Source organism: Zeugodacus cucurbitae, chromosome X (assembly GCF_028554725.1).
Source record: "Zeugodacus cucurbitae isolate PBARC_wt_2022May chromosome X, idZeuCucr1.2, whole genome shotgun sequence".
Classification (NCBI taxonomy): Eukaryota; Metazoa; Arthropoda; class Insecta; order Diptera; family Tephritidae; genus Zeugodacus; species Zeugodacus cucurbitae.
Genome location: NC_071672.1, coordinates 32,394,383 through 32,414,626, shown reverse-complemented (window position 1 = coordinate 32,414,626; position 20,244 = coordinate 32,394,383). Strand labels below are relative to the sequence as shown.

Sequence of the window (20,244 nt, the reverse complement as noted above, 5' to 3'; positions counted from 1 at the left end):
TTGTTCACATAACGGTTCTTTGTAAGTCATAAAACTAAACATATTTATCAGTGGCGGATCCAGAAAAAAATTTTTTTTTTGGGGGGAGGGGGTGGTTTTACGAAAAGTTTTATTACTCAACGTATTTTTATATAACAGTTCCCTCGCGAAAATTCAGTTATTATAGGACACGTTTTGTTGTTTTTTTTTGTGTATTTTTCCCAAAGTTCGAATTTGAAGCTAAAAAGCTCGAGAAATATTTTCTTTTTATGAAAGGGTGATCAACTGTTCAGAACAAAACTTTCGGAGGTAAAAATGTGGAAACAGCGAACTTCAGGCAAGCATTTTCGGAATGCTCTCGAAGCTTTAGAAGCAGTGAACAAAACGTCTTTTGCCTGTTATTGCCTGTTTCAATAGCATCACCGGAAAAAGTTTTTCAAGTTTAAAGAGAATGAAAACCTATTTACGAAATACGACAGGTCAAGATAGGCTTAATGGTCTAGCATCAATGAATATTCATAGGGATATTGATCTGTCAATTGATGAAATACTAGAAGAATTCTTTAAAAAACCAAGGAAAATATAACATGGAATGTGAGATCCTGCGTAATCCTCAAATAATCACTGAGCTTCAGCGATACTGCTTGTACAAATGTAGAGAAACTTCGAATTATATGAATAACAACAAAAATCTTGTAACTTATTATAATTGCTTATAATTTAATGTGATTTTTTTGATCAATAACCTCATTCCAAACCCATATCAACAAACACATATTTTCCTCTGAGTTTAGGGGGTGTTTTAACACCAAAAACCCCCACCGTGGATCCGCCACTGATATACATATATCAAAATGATATATCCAAATGTCTGTCTGTCCGCCCGTCCGTCCCTCCGGCCGGTGAGAGAGGGTTGCTTTCGAAAATGGGCAAAATCGGACCAATGCTACGCCCACAAAATGGCGAAACCCGAAAACACATAAAGTGTCATAACTAAGTCATAAATAAAGCTACGGAAATAAAATTTGGTACAATGGATCGTCATAGTAAGGGCCATATTTGGATGTAATTTTTTTGGGAAAGTGGGCCTAGGCCCCGCCCCCAATCGCAAACCAATAAAGCTATATAAACCAAACTTTCTGATGTCGTTCCATTATGTGTGGGGTACATACCATGAAAATATTATAGTTGAAATCGGATAATAACCACGCCTACCTCCCATACAAAGGTTAGGTTGAAAATTACCAAAAGTGCGTTAACTCACTAACGAAAAATGTCAGAAACACTAAATTTTATAGAGGAAATAGCTTGTAAATCGGTTAATAAATTAAGTGAGCATATAATCTCAGATATAATGGTGAGGAAAATTAGTGAAATCGGTTCAGGAATTACCTCAACCTATATACTATATATGATGATTTGCGTTTTTCTATTGAACTTTATGCCGAATATATGGGTCAAATTGTGTGTTATCTTAATTAAAATATAGCAATAAATTGCGGGAGTATAAAATGTTCGGTTGCACCCGAACTTAGCCTTTCCTTACTTGTTGTAATTCTATTTTCACTTCGATTTTATTCGAGTTTTTACCATCGGGGATTGGTAAGTGCTCGGTTTAACAAACAACATGGATAAGACATATGTAGAGTCTTCTCCATGTTGTTCGTTAAACCCAGTACTTACAAATCCCCGATGTTCGTTATTTAAGGTTCTCAATGTAACAAATTTGCTTGTTCGTTATAAGCGGTTTTCTTTAAACCAATATTTGTTATTTCGGAAAACTACTGTATTTCAATTTGCTGTCCTCTACTTCCGTGTTTATCATAGTGATATCAAGATCTGTGTGGATATTTTTATTACTCATGTACCATGGTGAACATTACTTCTTCTAAGTATTTAAAGAAAGTTATTTAACCCGCTATGCGTTTTCGCCACATAAGTCTCCTATCCAGGTGAATCCCAAGATAAGTTACTTCATTCGCTGGAGGTACTATTTTCGTTTTAATGGCTCGACACATATTTGGTCGTAGTGAAAATGTAACAAGTTTGCACTTTTGTTCATTCATACGTCAGCCGGCTAGCCATTCTTCAACAAAAATTAGGTGTACTTCCAATACTCTGGATGTTATAGTAGGGCAACTGTGTCATTCGCAAAAGTGTATGTCAATACAGTTGTTGGAAGATCAGCTGTATATATTATGTATAGAGTTGGGCCTAGCACACTGCCATGAGGTACACCAGCTCTTATCGTTTGTTCGCCAGATATAAAATCTGCTACTTGAACCGTAAATTTTCTTTTTTTTTTAAATTAGGCTTCCAAGGATTTATACAATTCTTAATTTAATTTGTTTTATTTTTATATAAAAGGCATTCATGCCACACTTTATCGAACGCTTGGGTCATATCTAGAAATATAGCAGAACAGTAGACACTGTGCTCGAACGGTTTCTGAGTTCGTTAGCAATAATTATTTTCATGAAGTAAAGAGAATATTTTTGATAGTAACACTTTTTCGCTATGGTGTACAACTCTGGGGATGTACTAACGCAAATAACAATCATCCAACAATTCCAAAACAACATACTAAGGTTAATTGTCAAAGCGCCTAGTAGATGTCCTGATATAAAGATGTCCTGATCAGTTATCGCAGGAATTTAAAAAATTGCAACAGCACATGAAGCCAGGTTGTTAAAGTATATTACGAAGAAGGAACCATTTTAACTTTTAGAGATGGACCACCAAGACGACTCAAACGCTTAAAACCAAGCGATCTTTTAAATTAGTCAATACTCGCAGAGTAGTTTTGTAATCTTGTAATACCTATACATTTATATCATACTCAAGTTGCTTGTTAGTCTTTCTTTTGTAAATATTTTTGAATTAGTTGCAATGTAAAATAAATATATAAAAAAATATATATTTTAGAAAGATAGGGTAGAGGACTGATTCGTCTGTATGTAGACGGCTGTGTTAGTCTTACCCAGGATTAACTATCATGATGGAAGAAGTCGTATTTCCATGGAATTGGATAATATCCGAAAATGAGAATAGCGTCTAAGAACACGGAGTGCATTGTTATAGCAATAGTATTTGGTAACTAAATTAGCATTTTTGGAATAACGCTATCGTGTCTAGACGCCTTTTTTGAATCAATCACTTTTTCGATACTAACAATTTCAGAAAGTGAATTCTTAAAGGACTCGACCGACTCGTTAACTCTGGTAGGAAAGATTGGCAATATAAAGTTGTGCTGTGGGCAAAAAAATTATAAAATAAAGATTTATTTGAAAATTATTATTTTGAAACTCAATTCATTAAGGGTTATAGGTGGGTTTCAAAATTTCTAAATCTCACATACCACAAATTAGTTTGAGGAATGCTGTCGATTTGACAGTCCTTGGCCGTATAAAAATCCGGATCCGTTCCGGTTACGTATTATACGATTATTATTATTAATAAAGTATTATACGAAAATATCAAATCGATCCAAGGATAATTCTAAGAGATAGACAATTTGGAAGTACCGCCCACCAGTTCACGTCAATTTTAATTGAAAAATTTAGACGCGTTTATCTCAAAAGTAAATTTGAACAAAAAAGTGTGTTTTTTCATTAAAATTCTGTGAAAATACAAATTTTCAATGAGTTATGCTGTCTACGGCAAGCGCTTTTATTTTTTTGAGACGTCAAGGAACTTGAGTTACCAATAGCTGAATACATATACGGAATTTTTAAATAAAAATTTCTTAAATTACTCTTTTAATGTGTAACCTTGATATGCTAAATATTTTAAATGATTATATATGATTGTAAATATTTAAAATGGAATTGTAAAAATACACCCGTTTTCAACCGAAACCAGGTTAAAACAAGCAACAGAATTAAACTTAACTATTTACAAATTTGTGCAATCAAATTTAAACACGTTTATACGAGAATAATATAATATATATATATAGTAATATATATATATATATATATATATATATACGGACCCTTATTTATATATATAACTAGCAGACCGGTCCTGCTTCGCACGGGTTTAAACAAACATTTCAAAAGTTATAAGTTTTTATAACTTTTTTACACTTATACATATATGTATATATTTTCTTCTTGCGTGGGTTCATTTTAAAAAAGATAAAATGAGGAAAATTCGAACATGAAATTATATTTTATTTGCAATGAGAAAAGAAATTGATTACGACCTCTGGTCTTTGGTGTCCGTTGTTTTTCTCTCTGATTATGAAGGTGTTGGGAACGATCAGAGTTCGACCCCTAGTGCGACTTTTATATATCTAATATTTTGTTCTTCAAGCAGCGGCACACGCTCTGTACTCGACTGTCAAGCGCGTACTTGGCAGGTTTTGAAATTTTGTTTAGCAAGCAGCTGCGAGCGCTCGTTACTCGACACTCTGGCACGCGATTGCGATGCGTAGAGAATGACTTGCAGGACGATTTTCAGTTTCCGATTAAGATTCTCCATCAGGGAGCCTTTTTGAAACTTTCTCCTGGGCACAATTTCCAAAAAGTTGAGATTCTAGCAATAAATATAGCCTATGTTACTCGGGGTGAATGTAGCTTTCCAATGGTGAAAGAATTTTTGAAATCGTCACAGTAGTTTTTGAGTTTATTCATTACAAACATATATACAAATCTTTCCTCTTTATAATAGTAGTATATATATATACATATATAAGTATATACAATAATCTATACTACTATTATAAAGAGGAAAGATTTCTATGTATGTTTGTAATGAATAATTTATATATATATATATAAATTTATGTATATATTATTTGTGATTCCTAAATATAAATAAATAATTTTGTAAAACGTACAATATTTAATGAATCACAAAAAACATTTTGTAAATTTTAGTAACATTAAGCATTCATTTAAAACACACGCTACCATAAGTGTAGAGCTTCGATGTCCGGTTATGAGTTCGCCATTTCACCGCATATTGAATCCTTCATGTTAAAAACGACATTAATCGGAGTCAATTCAAAAGCAAAGAATGGCCTTTATAAAATTAATTTATCTTTTCAGCGTATATAATATATAATATAATATAATCAACGTATATAAATAACAACAAAAAATCATTTAAATAGCGATAATTAAAAAAATATCTATTTCATACATATTTACATATGTGTATGATAATCCATGAACGTTCTGTCATGCGCTAGTGTGTGCAAATAGTGCCAATTTTTTTTAAATAAAACCTCTTTAAATGTGTCGGCATATATGCATGAGGCTATCTTACACCATACATACATACATATATTTAGTATCGTATAGTATATGTTTGGATAAATGTATGTATGTATGTAATAAAAGAGAGCACGTTTCCCCATGAACGTATGAAGAAAAATGGCATTACCAGTGTGTAAAGAACACTTTAATAAACAGCAAATGGATAGGTGGGTTGTCTGATTAAGTAAATAGCTGGGGTGCAGTTGATTCGTTGTTGGTTGTTGTGTGCGGTTAGTTGTGTACATGCTGCAGCCTCCACAAGTACCAAGACAATCCCGCCCCCTTTGCTCAGCCTTTTCGCGTTTAACTACACTGTTCGTGTAGTCTCTTATAAAGCTAGCGTTTTAATTGGCGCACAGTTTTATGTATTTCTGCAGTAATTAGTAAATATGTATAGATTGTTTGTGCGCCTTGCGCAATAGCAACAGGTAGGATGTGACTTTTGTAAGTTTACTTATTATTTTGTATATACAATATTTGCATATCTCATACACAATATATAAAATACATAAAAAAAATTATTAAAAAGCTTAAGTATAAATTATAATAATATATATATGCTATAAATGCTTCATGCTAATAAATAATAAAGTAAACTAAATAGTTATATAGGGATGGTAAACAGAGAAAAAAAATATATTTAACAGTAATTATCAAATTAACAAACAATTGAATGCAAAATAAATGAAAATAAAAACTTAAAAAAATGTATAATATTATGCTGCGCTTTATTATTTCAGGGCACATGTTTCTTAGATAAAATGGATAAGATGCAGCACTCGATAAATATAAATTTCGTTTCATCTTAATAATCTCAGTATATTATGTGTTATATTATTTATAAATATTAAGAATTCAAAAACTGTATATTAGAAATAAACAAACGGTTTCTTATAACTTTTTATGCTATATAAATAAAATTCCGCTGTACGTGATGTCACTGAACTCCTCCTAAACAGCTGGACCGATTTGAATGAAATTTTTTGAGTATTTTCAGCTGAATTCGAGCATGGTTTGTAGTAACCATACGTTACAATTTACATAGTGCATTTAATTGATTTTAAATTTTTTGTTATTGGTCAAAATAAAATATCAGATTTTTTTAATTTTTTAAATACGTTTTTAATTGTTTTTTGTTGTTTTTGTTTTATATGCGCCATTTGTTACTATATAGTAACCCTCTAAAGCTATAAAAAAATGTTGGGAAATGATTTACTGTATGTCGCTACTGTCGCTATACCAAATGTTCTATCCGTTTACATATTAATACCAATAATTTTATTATTTTTGTTTCATTTCAGACTTTGTTTAATATGCTAATAGATTGAAATATCTTGCAGGACAACAACAGTCTGGTCGGTCCGCTATTACTATATATATTTTTTCAAGCCACTAACATGATATGCTGAGTTATAATATATCATAACATAAACACAAACAATTGTAAGGAAAACAATGTTTAATAAAAAATAAATAAAATAAAATAAAATAAATTGTTTTTATTTTTATTAAATAAAGTTGTTTTTATTTTTTATAAAAAAAAAACGTTTTTATTATTCTTTTAATGTTTATATTTTTATTAAAAAAAATTGTTTTATTTTTATTTAAAAAACTTTTATTATTTTTTTTACAAAAAAAATGTGTTTATTTAATAAGCTTTAGTCCCAGCTTTAATCCCGGCTTTACAAACAAATGTTTCGGATGTTAAAAACTGTTCTACTAAAGATAATATAAAATAATCTTTAGCAGTTAGCTCCAACGAGCGGTAAACACAAACAATTGTAAGGAAAACAATGTTTAATAAAAAATAAATAAAATAAAATAAAATAAATTGTTTTTATTTTTATTAAATAAAGTTGTTTTTATTTTTTATAAAAAAAAAAAACGTTTTTATTATTCTTTTAATGTTTATATTTTTATTAAAAAAAATTGTTTTATTTTTATTTAAAAAACTTTTATTATTTTTTTTACAAAAAAAATGTGTTTATTTAATAAGCTTTAGTCCCAGCTTTAATCCCGGCTTTACAAACAAATGTTTCGGATGTTAAAAACTGTTCTACTAAAGATAATATAAAATAATCTTTAGCAGTTAGCTCCAACGAGCGGTATTTCAGTTAGTGTAGCAGCTAATAAAAATAATAAGTAAAATTTTGAGATTTAGGAACGCATCGACACCCTCATTCCCAGCACCATACTGGAATTTATAAGAGTGCTGGGGCTGATGGAGTTGATATAGACATAGGGAGGGTTCAATAGACCACACGTCGAATATTAAAAGGTGTTAAAAATTCTGTTTAAAAAAATGTTTCTGCATTTAAAACCAATGGTGACAAACAGCACAGATGTGTAAGTTGAATATTTTTATTTCGCAGAGATTAGTTGTTTGAAGCATAAATTCAAATTGAGCGGTTAGCTGGATATCAGCGACTGAAAACTGGGGTATTTTTGCATTTTTTCTTAAATATATACAAACATATATTTTATTTAAACTAAATAGCATTTTAAAGTTACATATTTAAATATTATTTTTTGAAATATTCATTTAAAACTTCCGAAAACTCAGCCGTTGGCACGATATCTACCATGAGGTCTCCAAAAAAAAGCGTTTGCGTGTACAGCATATATCATTATTGGCTCATCCAAAATCAATAAACCAAAAAAATTTTCGTTAGTAAATGCATAAATCTAGTTAATGAACGTAGGAATAAAATTTTGAAATTTGTATTTTTGACAGAATGTTAACGAAAATTTTCGCCAGATATTGGCGCGTTCATCCTGCGTTCAATAATTATTTCAAAGTTCTATAAGAAATTTGTACAAAATCGCTTCATAACTTTTCTAGAAAATTTAGTTTTGATATCAGCGCGTTTTCAGTCGAAACGGACGGGTGCGAAACCATCGAAGTGTACAAAAATACTTAAGAACAATACGTTGATAATCCTAAAATTTTACTTTTTTCTAAGCAAAATTTAGTATTATATGCTGAAAAAATCTTCAGTTTATGAAATAAAGCTTTTTATTCCAGGCATTTAACCGCTTTTTTAATAATCTTTAAAGGTATGAGCTCAACATCGTTCTTAAGTAATTTTTCAACGGCTGTATATTATTTCATATTTCTGTTTGATATTTTAAACATAAGTCAAATTTTTTTCTTCAAATTTTGAAATTTTTAAACCTAACTAATCACTTAAACACGGTCTTCTTGCTAGTTCAACTAGATTTGATTACATGACGCGTTATTAAAAATTAAGTGTTATAATTTCTTTACGATTTTTTATTTTATTTTTTTAATCATGTACATATGTACATATGTATGTACAAACTTATACAGCAGTAGTTGCTGTTGCTCACATGCTATTGTATCAATGTGTCTTACTGTCGCTGCATACTATTTACAAAAATAATAAAAAGATTTCGAATAAAATCAAACAAAGTTGATACATAAATAAAAAAAATTAAAAATTTGTAAGTACATACATACATACACATATACACGCCGTAATTATACGCTGAGTTCGTTGCTAATGTGCTACCACTTTTTTCTAACTTTACGTATAAACTGTAAATTGTTTCATGGGTCGGTTACCTGAGATACTTTTCTAACTACCAAATCAAATGCACAGTCCGACACACATATTTATATACATATCTATATGCATATGTATTTGCGCCGAAAACAACATAGAGCACCATAAAATCTGTGAGCACCACGCACATACAACTCCCACTATAAAATACACTTATTTCACTCTACGGAGCAACTCACAACTACACAAATATATATATATATATATGTGCGTGCGTGTGTGTGCATGCTTTTGAGTTCACTCATTTTCTCATTTACTCACACGCTCATTTGTAACACGATTATTTTGCTTTTTTGTTTTTTTTGTTGTATTTCTTCGTTCAACACCATTCACTCTCTGCATTTTTGCGGCGCTCATTACGCTCTTTGATTTGCATTGTTGATTTGCTCTCCTTTTGTTTCGTTTATACAATTTTCCTTGCGTTACACGGCAGATATTTCGGTGTTTTGTGAACTGCGTGTGGAGTGTGAAGTGCTTGTTCGGAATATATTACGGCTACGGCTGGTGAACACATCATCAACAACATTATTTGCTACCAAAAAAATATTTCCGCTGTTTGCAGTAATAGTAACAAACTGACGCTGCGTGGTGAAGTGTCGTTGTTTTGCTTATTGGTAATGTTTGTTCGCGTCAAAGCTCACACGTTTTATATTTGATAGTGCGGCGACTATACATATGGTATGCGTACGGTGCGCACGTAGAAAATTGTTAAAAAATTTTGTGAGTAAAACACCGTCTAGTTTTGCTCCAATTACAATGTGTGTACGCCTTTATTATTGCAAACCAATTGTAAATAGCGGTGTGTCGCTTATAACACAAACAAAAAATGTGTTCATACACTAATATACCTATATAATTGATTTTCTGTAAATGTAATGTCGAAAAAAATGTTGTTTAGACATGAAATAATTAATTTGTATTATAAAATGCTCGAATTATGCCGCGAACTGTTAAGTATTGAACTGTGTGCTGTTTTTAAACCTGTGAGTTAAGACTATGCTTTTGGCTTGTGTTAGGTTAAATAAAAACTAATAATGAAATAATAAAAAACGAAATCACTAAAATTAATACGTATAAAAATTAATAACAATAAAATAAAATCGCTAAAATCAGCCGCGTTAAAAAATAATAATAATAATTAATTTAACAACTTCTTGTCATACAACAGAAATAAATTTTAGTTGTTTGCTTATTTAGCATAATGCTTGCCGGACGTTATTGTCTTTCAGCACATATTGTAAAAAAAATTTGAAACAGCCGAAAAAATATTGCATGTGTGCAGTGAGTGCTAGCCCGTCAACATCAGCTTTCAAAACATCTTTTGATGATTTTTTTAACGTCAAAAATATGTTTAATATATGTAGTGCTATTTGGACAACGTTAGCTTTCAAAACATCCTCTGATTATTATTATTTATTTCTAATCAATAAAAATATGTTCAGTATAGTGATAGCCGCACAGCATTAACTTTCTGATTGTTTTTATGATTATTATTTTTAAACTTTAAAAATTAGTGGTTAAAATTAGTGAAATTTTGCAGCTGAGTTGTGAACGCCTGTGTTTTCGATTTAAAACACGTTTTCAGTCCTATTTTCTGCAGTTACAGTTTTTTTTATTTTTTGGTTTACTTCAGTTTACTCGTGCCTTAAAAATAAAAAAATGGTTCATTGTTAAAAATAATAAAAAAAAAAATATAAATACAAATTTCTTTAACGAGCCTGAGCTACACATTATGCTACTTACCACATAGTGCATAATTTCCGTCAACTGTTCCTTTCGATCAATAGGTTTCGGTTTGATAGGTTACGCGTTGCGAAATCATAAACAATATTACAAGAGACTTACAGGTTACAAGAAAAAAAATCACTCTGTTGTAGCCATAAAGGTGTTGATTTAACAAAATTAGCAAACAATCTTGTCAACTGCTGCAACTTATCTTCGTAGCAGCAATGATTACATGCATTACGTACATTACAAGTGTTATGTGAAAACTTTAACATTTCGAAAATAATTAAAATAATTTCTACGTGCGTTTTTTGGAAATAAACATAAAACATCTAATGCTATATATGTATATGGTGTGCCAACTCCGAAAACTCAAAAACATTGTTTGTTGTCCTGTGTAATATGCCGTTTTTCACCCCAACTGCCATCAAACATATTTATCATATGTATTTGTAGCCATATGAATGTGAATTTGCAAATTTTACTTTCCAACCCTTCATGAATTGTGGAAATGAAGATCCCAGGCCAAACTTTTTTGCACACCGTCAAATGTACGCGCCGAAACAAAAAACAGACACAAATAAAAATCGTTAGTTATATTCGCGAATTTCAGCTTGCAACCCTTAATAAAATATACAAACTAAGGAAATAACTGCACACACATATGTACACATATGAGCATACATATGCTATAACATTTTATATGAGCCCCATATACTTGTGTGGCAACTCATATTTACAAAAACACATAATGTTGCATGGATTCTGGAGCGAAACAAAAAATTGTGATTTAGTAAAAAATCAACCCGCGTTAAATACCAAAGTAAATATGTAAGCATTCAAATAAACGTAACGTGTCAAGTTCTAACCAAAAATGAGTCGTGCAACTGAGTTTGTGAGAGCTAATTACAAAAGTGTATGCAAGTAACTAAACGAAATGTGTTTCTTAAAAAAATAGCACACGCACATGTGTGGTGATGGTTCAAACGAGTTAAGTGTTAGTGTTATTGCTAAATAAGCAAGTAATTACCAAATGCTTAATTGTGCAAAAATTAAAAATAAATTAAAATAATTGAGCTTTTTGACAAAGTGCTGATTTGAAAATTAAAAAAAAAAAACTAAACTAAAATTTAATTATGAAACATTATGTTTTTATTAAACAACACATCTTTACAATACATATATGTGGCAAACACGAAAATATTGCCTACATGGCATAGAGACATAGAGCACGCCGTAAACGCTGTAGTCAAAAATTTTAGCGACGGATACCTTTTATTGCAAGAGAAGAGAAAAAAAAATAAAATATGAATTATGAGCAAAAAAATGTTTGAACAAAACTTAAATTTAAAAATAATAATTTATTATGTGTAGCAAAAATTTGGAGCAACAAAATGCTTTATTTCAAATTTTAATTCTAAACAAAAACATTTTTTAGTTATTCTCAACAAATTTTCTGTACTATCAGTCTTCCTTTATTAGTTTCGCCACCACATTTACAATTTAATTAAACGTCATTAATATAAATTAAAATAAAATAATTTTAAATGAACATTATTTACATATGTGTGTATTTTGACTTCCGCATATTTGTGACAACTCACGCATTGTTATTGTCTAACTGCTAACAATTGTGTATATACAATTAAATTATATAAACGGGATTTTTCACAATTATTGTAATTGTGTGTGCTAGGATTTGTTGTACACTGGTGTGGAAAATAATGGCCTGCAGTTAATGCTCATCAAAAAATGTGAGGGAATCAAAGATAATTAACTAAGGAGATATAAATTCAAATTAAATGGTTTTTAGTTCTATCCAGAATTAGCAAAGTATTTTTTATTTTTTTTTTGTATTTATTTAATAAGGACAAAACAAGTTTTGCTAAAAAATTAAAAAAATACATAAGAACTAATCTTCAATTGTGTCTCAAAGCAGTTTAGTATATATTTTTTTGGAAAATCCATTGTTGTTTATGTTGGAACGATTTCCCTAAGGCATAGAAGAAACTAGGTTTTGGCAGACGGAAACCGGAAATCCCCAAATCATAATGTTTCTGCCACCAAATTTAGCGGTCTTTATTGGGTACATAGAGTTTTAAACTTAATCTCTTCGACTACTTATATGCTGAATACTTCGTTCAGTACTAAATAAGCTTACTTTTGGTTTGTCAGACTGGAGAATGTCAAAGTACATGTTTTTCAAGAAATATTAGCATTTGTTAGACGTTCTTTTCTGGACTTTTCTTGCGTTTAGGGTCTTGAGATCTTCCTTTGTAAGCACTCTGCGATTAGTTGATGTCAATAACTGCATTTTAAACAGTGTAAGCTCTATTTGTAGGACAGATAATGATAGTTGAGGCTACCTCTCGCGTGTTTCAATCTGTAGAACCTATTTAATTGTTTATTCAATCGTTGTTTGATTGTTATTAAAACTTAAAGTATAATCGGGTGTGTGTTGAGCCTTATATTTTCGTTATTATTTTTCAACTACACGCTGTATTTTATTTATTTATTTTCTTGTTAAAAAATATAAATTATTAAATTACTTTAAACTAAAAAAATTAAGCACTCTCCATGCCACTGACTTTATGCTAAAGCGTTCATACCAATGATTTGTACATACATATGTTTCTTAAGGAAATCATGCCATATGACAGTCTGTTTTTTGTGTTATATTTTAGATTTTTTGAGAATTTATTTTCCACGACCAGTAAATAGTTAGAGCTTTAAGTTTAAATTTTGAGCTAAAAACATCAGGGACCGTAAATAATGATTATCGTTCTGATTTTTAAGTAAAAAAATCAATCACTTAGAATCGCCACACAAACAAAAGGATAACGTCATTGTAATCCTTTTTGGACGATCTATCCATTTCCACAATGATTTTTTAAATACAGATTTTTATGATTTTCTTCACAGTTAATGATTATATATATATTTGGCATAGGAACCGCTTTAAGCGATTATAGCCGAATCCACCAGAGCGCGCCACTCATTCCTCCTTTTTGCTTTTTGGCGCCAACTGGAAACACCAAGTGAAGCCAGCTCACTTTGCACTTGGTCTTTCCACCGGAGTGGAGGTCGTCCTCTTCCGCGGCTTCCTCCAGCGGGTACTGCATCGAATACTTTCAGAGCTGGAGTGTTATGTCAATGTCGTCGTATAAATCGTACAGCTCATCGTTCCATCGTCTGCGGCATTCGCCGTTGCCAATGTTTAGAGGACCATAAATCTTGCGCAAAACCTTTCTCTCGAAAACCCCAAGAGTCGTCTCATCGGATGTTGTCATCGTCCACGCTTCAGCGCCATACATCAGGACGGGAATAATGAGCGACTTATAGAGTTTGATTTTGGTTCGTCGAGAGAGGACTTTACTTTTCAATTGCCTACTCAGTCCAAAGTAGCACCTGTTGGCAAGAGTGATTCTGCGTTGGATTTCAGGGCTGACATTGTTGGTGTTGTTGATGCTGGTTCCCAGATAAACGAAATTATCTACAACTTCAAAGTTATGACTGTCAACAGTGACGTGGGAGCCAAGACGCGAGTGCGCTGACTGTTTGTTTGATGACAGGAGATATTTCGTCTTGTCCTCATTCACCACCAGACCCATACGCTTCGCTTCTTTATCTAGTCTGGAAAACGCAGAACAAACGGCGCGGTTGTTGCTTCCGATGATATCAATATCATCGGCATACGCCAGGAGCTGTACACTCTTGTAGAAGATTGTACCCTCTCTATTTAGTTCTCCAGGTCTAAAGCCACACTGATAAGGTCCAATCAGTTCGTTGACGGTGGGCTTTAGTCTTTCACACAATACGCTCGACAAAACCTTATATGCGATATTGAGGAGACTTATACCACGGTAGTTGGCGCAGATTGTGGGGTCTCCCTTCTTATGGATTGGGCAGAGCACACTAAGATTCCAATCGTCAGGCATGCTTTCTTCCGACCATATTCTACAAAGAAGCTGATGCATGCACCTTATCAGTTCTTCGCCGCCGTATTTGAATAGCTCGGCCGGTAATCCATCGGCCCCCGCCACTTTGTTGTTCTTCAAGCGGGTAATTGCTATTCGAATTTCTTCATGGTCGGGTAATGGAACATCTATTCCATCGTCATCGATTGGGGAATCGGGTTCGCCATCTCCTGGTGTTGTACTTTCACTGCCATTGAGTAGGTCGGAGAAGTGTTCCCTCCATAATCCCAGTGTGCTCTGGGCATCCGTTACCAGATTACCTTCTCGGTCCCTACATGATAATGCTCCGGTCTTGAAACCTTCTGTTAATCGCCTCATCTTTTCATAAAATTTTCGAGCATTACCCATGTCGGCTAGCTTTTCAAGCTTTTCATACTCACGCATTTCGGCCTCTTTCTTTTTACGTCTGCAAATGCGTCTCGCTTCCCTCTTCAGTTCTCGATATCTATCCCACCCCGAAAGTGTTGTGGTCGATCGCAACGTTGCGAGGTAGGCAGTCTGTTTTCTCTCCACTGCGGAACGACAATTCTCATCGTACCAACTGGTTTTTTGGCGTTGCCGGAGACCAATTGTTTCTGCTGCAGCGGTATACAATGAGTTTGAGATGCCGTTCCACAGCTCCCTTATATCGAGATGCTGATGAGTGCTCTCAGAGAGCAGGAGTGCAAGTCGAGTAGAAAATCGTTCTGCTGTCGGTTGTGATTGCAGCTTTTCGACGTCGAACCTTCCTTGTGTTTGTTGACGGGCGTTCTTTGCTGCACAGAGGCGAGTGCGTATCTTTGCTGCTACTAGATAATGGTCCGAGTCAATGTTTGGTCCTCGGAGCGTACGCACGTCTAAAACACTGGAGACATGTCTTCCGTCTATCACAACGTGATCGATTTAATTGCGCGTGTTTCGATCCGGGTACAGCCAAGTAGCTTGATGGATTTTCTTATACTGAAATCTGGTACTACAGACAACCATATTTCGGGCCCCAGCGAAGTCGATCAGCCTCAGGCCGTTTGGCGATGTTTCGTCATGGAGGCTGAATTTTCCGACTGTTGTGCCAAAGACACCTTCTTTACCCACCCTGGCGTTAAAATCGCCAAGCACGATTTTGACATCGTGGCGGGGGCAGCGCTCATAGGTGCGTTCTAGGCGCTCATAGAAAGCATCTTTGGTCACATCGTCTTTCTCTTCCGCTGGGGCGTGGGCGCAAATCAGCGATATGTTGAAGAACCTCGCTTTGATGCGGATTGTGGCAAGACGTTCATCCACCGGGGTGAATGCCAGGACTCGGCGACGGAGTCTCTCTCCCACCACAAATCCAACACCAAATTTGCGCTCCTTTATATGGCCGCTGTAGTAGATGTCACAAGGACCCACCTTCTTCCGTCCTTGTCCCGTCCATCGCACTTCTTGGACGGCGGTAATGTCAGCCTTTAGTTGTATGAGGACATCAACCAGCTGGGCAGAGGCACCTTCCCAATTAAGAGTCCGGACATTCCTGGTGTATGCCCTCACATCATGATCCTTAGTACGTTTGCAGGGGTCGTCATCAAAAGGGGGGTTTCTCATCCGAGGCTCGGTGTTTGTTTTCATTGGGGAGATTTTTTTATGTGGTGGGTCCCAAGCCCTACGCTCAACCGCACAAGCGGGCTTCGCCTTCTCACTTTAGCTCGCCTCCAAACGGATGTCTGTTAGCTACCCAGGGGATACTTGGTCTAAAACCGGAAGTCGTGAGCTGCTTGAGTCATATGCAAAAGAATCGTTCCTGGCCACTCCCAAGTGAATGGCAATCAGAAACTTTCCTCACTTGCGTGAACTTCTACATATGACCCCATCCCCCTTATTTATGATTTTTATTTTTTTGCCCAAAAATGATGATTATTTATGATTTTTTACAAATGACTCAAAATTAATCATTAACTGTGAAGAAAATTAGTACACCGGGCCTCGAAAAAATGGGCGAGCAGCTTCTGCTTCTAACTGCCGTTTCTTTAAAACCATTTCGAAATTAAAAAAACCACTTTCCTATCGTATACTAGACATGTTAAGAAAGCAATTTATAAAAAAATAAAAATAAAAATTGATTTTTTAACCCACAATTAATTAAAACCCCCTTAAAGCAACTACATGTTTACTGTTTACTGGAAAACTGTCTGGACTCACCTCCATTTACAATATATCTTGCCGAATATGCCGAAAATATTTCTTTTTATCTATAAAATTATCGAATTGGAAAATACCGCAAATACACACTAAATACTACTGGGCAACTGGGCAGTAATTTGAATTACAGTACGTTTCACAATTATTTAATTAACTAATCCTTTTGATCTTTTAAATGGTCAGTCACAGCTGCCGGTTAACGTCATTGCTAAAAAGACGACTCACAGTCAAGTGAGTTTCACCCAAAGCCAAGCCCTGGAAGACAAACGCATATCGCATGTTAGTTGGGGTAGCGCAGCATATGCCATAGAGTCACGAGTATTGGTATAAACTAAAAAACTGTACACAATGCTCTACATGCCTAACAAGTTCAATAACACTCTTAAATACACATACATATATGTACGTACGTTAGTGTACGCTTCAAAATCTTTACAATAAACTCTGGCCAGTATGCAAACTTAAAGTGGCAAATATGATTGCGACAATAAAAATATTGGGTAATGAGTACGAAAACTAATTGCATATCATACATACTAATAACAACGTAATATAATTATACTGATCAATACTCGGCTCGGGTATTGCACCAAATTAACTTTTTCTGGGAGCTTGAGAAAAAAATTTGTGTCCTTCGATTTTCGAAATCGAAATATTTACATTTCGAAGTTCGAAAAATATAAATACTTTTAATAATAATAATAATAAAAATATAATTTTTTCGAAATCAAATATTTCGTTTTTCGAAAACGTATCCAATTTTTTTACTCATGCTTCAATCTTCCGGAAAAATTTTAACTGATCTAAACCGCAGAAAAATGTCAATTTTGCTATAAAGTGTAATTAATAATGGCGTTATTTCGAACTTCGGAACCAAATATTTCGACTCTGTAGGCCAACTTCGAAAATCGGGGTATGCAATTTCTTTACTTATTTTGTCGTATAGTGTAGTTAATAATGGCGTTTCCAGTAAGCTAAAATCGAAGGCGTATATGGAAATTCGAAAAAATGGGGAATCCAATCTCCCAGAAAAATGTTAATTGTTACAATACGCTGAAAAAAGGCGAGTGTTATTTAACTGTAAATTTGTTCGCTTAATATCGGTATTTGAACCTACGACCCAATTAGTGGTGGAGGTCGTGCACTCAATGCATAGTTATAATCAACCAACTGTTGTTATTATTTCGCGCTTCTCCAAAAAAAAAAAAAAACAGAAGAAGCAGCACAATCAACGCTAGCGGAAATTGTTTTTTTTTTTGTTTTTGTATTAACCAAAAAATTTACTTTTTCAAAACAGTGTGAGTATTCGGCAATTATTCAGGTTGTTACTGTGTTGGTTATATATAAATATCTTTCAACTCCTCTATGTGTCATTTGAAGCTAGAAACTAGCTGCTTCTTGCAGTTGTAGCTCCATATATTCTTTATAGTGCTCCCTATTTACTTTATATGCTCTTCGATTGCCAACAAATACAAGACACACATACAATTTGAATGCATTCCAAACGTAAGTGTGTCCTTAAAGCAACAGTAAAGCATACACAAACACACACACATAAATACCTATTATTTAATAATACAACTATTGTGCTACATATACATATGGGTATGTATGTATGTGGCATCATTTAAATTACTATTTGTATGCATCACGTACCTACGAGCATTTTTCTATTGATGTACACGCATGCATGCACACACATGAACATATACAAATGTATATTTATTATATTTGTTTTATATGTGTGCTATTTATTATGTGCGTGTATTTATGTATACAAATAGTTGGTTACCTGCAATGTTTTACTCGTAAAAGTAATTACTGTTGATTACCACGGTGACTGGTTGTTTATGGCAACCTGTTTTCGGTGCGTAGCGTCTACCGCAACCATCTATGCTCAAATAGAAATTTTAGATTTTACATTATTTTGTGTATTTTTTCAATGCAATTATTTTTTTTAGCGACATCTAAGGGCAATTGTATTTGAACGCCTTGATCCAAGGCCTGAATCGCAGCGGAATTGTCTGCATAAACTTTAGACTTCACAGAAAAAAGTCTAACGGTGTGATATCACACGTTCTAGGTGGTCAATCAATCTACCGGCCAAAAACAAGAAACCGAAGTGTTCTCTCAATAAACCTATAGATTGATACGATGAGTTTTGAAATCAACTGTCTTCCTGATCCTGAGCTTTAATTTCAGGCATCAAATATTCGGTTGTCATAGCGCGATAACGATTACGTTCTCATCGGTATAATTTTTGAAGAAACATGGACGACCGGCCCACAAACAAACAAACATAAGTTGAGCGAAGCGCGAGAAATACATTCTTTACAGAACGTGAATTTTCGTCATAAAGTTGAACAATTTGTAAACGTTCTTCAGGCTTAAATCTTTCCACAATGAAATGCCAAACAATACTGAACCAAAATAACAGGACAGCTTGATATGTCAAAAAAGGCTATTGAAAACTGTATCTCTATTTGGATTATCCTTTACTTACTTTGACGCCTCTCTTAACTCTTTCGACAAACCTTTTCTCGACCTTTCGCATTTTGAAATTCAAATTTCGGCTCATTACTCCAAATTAATATTTTCCGAAAATTTGGCGGCATTTGATAACACTTTTTGGCAAATTCCAAACGTGACTTCGAGTACTGTTTGCTGATTATAAGCTTTTTGATTTTTTAGTGGCTGGTATGGTCTTCTCGGAGTCTCCGCTTAATTGTTTGCTCAGAAGCATTAATCTGAAAGTACTGTTGTATAAATCGGGACTTTCTTCCTTTCTATTTATCTCCTCGCGGGCAGTACTTGCCCTTGCACGGCCTGTTCTTTGTGGATTCTCTAGTCCATCACTTTTCTTGTTATTTTTTATTACTATTTGGATAGTACTCCAGCATATTTTTGTGCGATTTTACCTCACCTTTTGAAAGAAATATTCAAATAATAGTAAAAATGTATTGGATAATCGAATTCTTTGCTTAACGGTTTCAGCGGCTGAATACAAGCGGATTTTTAAATTTTGTTTACATATTTTTCAAATTTTGAAATTTGTGAGACGCAATTAACCTCATAATAGCATTTGACCGAATACTGTTTTATACATATACATACGTGTATATCTACGATGTTAATGCCATTTCTCTGCTCGCTTTCTTTGTACAACTAAACGTTACATTGTACAACCACAAACGAGTTGGTGTTTACAAAAATATTAAAATCATTACCAACTGTTAATAAAAGTTAGTTTTAAACTTCTGCAATAAACAAAAATTGCGCACACACTGCAAATGAACTGCTACTACGCCATGTGTTCTTACAACAATTTATATATATATATATATTACTTACAGGACCATATCACTCGTTTTGGCACATTTTGATAACAACATTTTTTCCAAATAAACTGCTCGACATAATATGCGCTATCAATAAAGACACATAAGTAAAAAGTTCCTATTTAACAATTATTATAAACTTTAAGGAAAATGAAATCAACTCTGTAAATAAAATAATTAAGTATAAGTAGCATGAAAAATAAGGTCATAAAACAAGAAA

At 33.4% G+C, this 20,244-nt stretch overlaps 1 long non-coding RNA gene across 1 annotated transcript; it reads left to right on the top strand.

Annotated features, from left to right (window-relative positions):
• The first annotated feature begins 8,260 nt into the window (after window positions 1-8,260).
• On the top strand, window positions 8,261-20,241 carry LOC128922929 (uncharacterized). Its single transcript, XR_008472100.1, has 2 exons — window positions 8,261-9,550; window positions 20,040-20,241. It is a non-coding gene; the product is annotated as an uncharacterized LOC128922929 (long non-coding RNA).
• The last annotated feature ends 3 nt before the right edge of the window (window positions 20,242-20,244 follow it).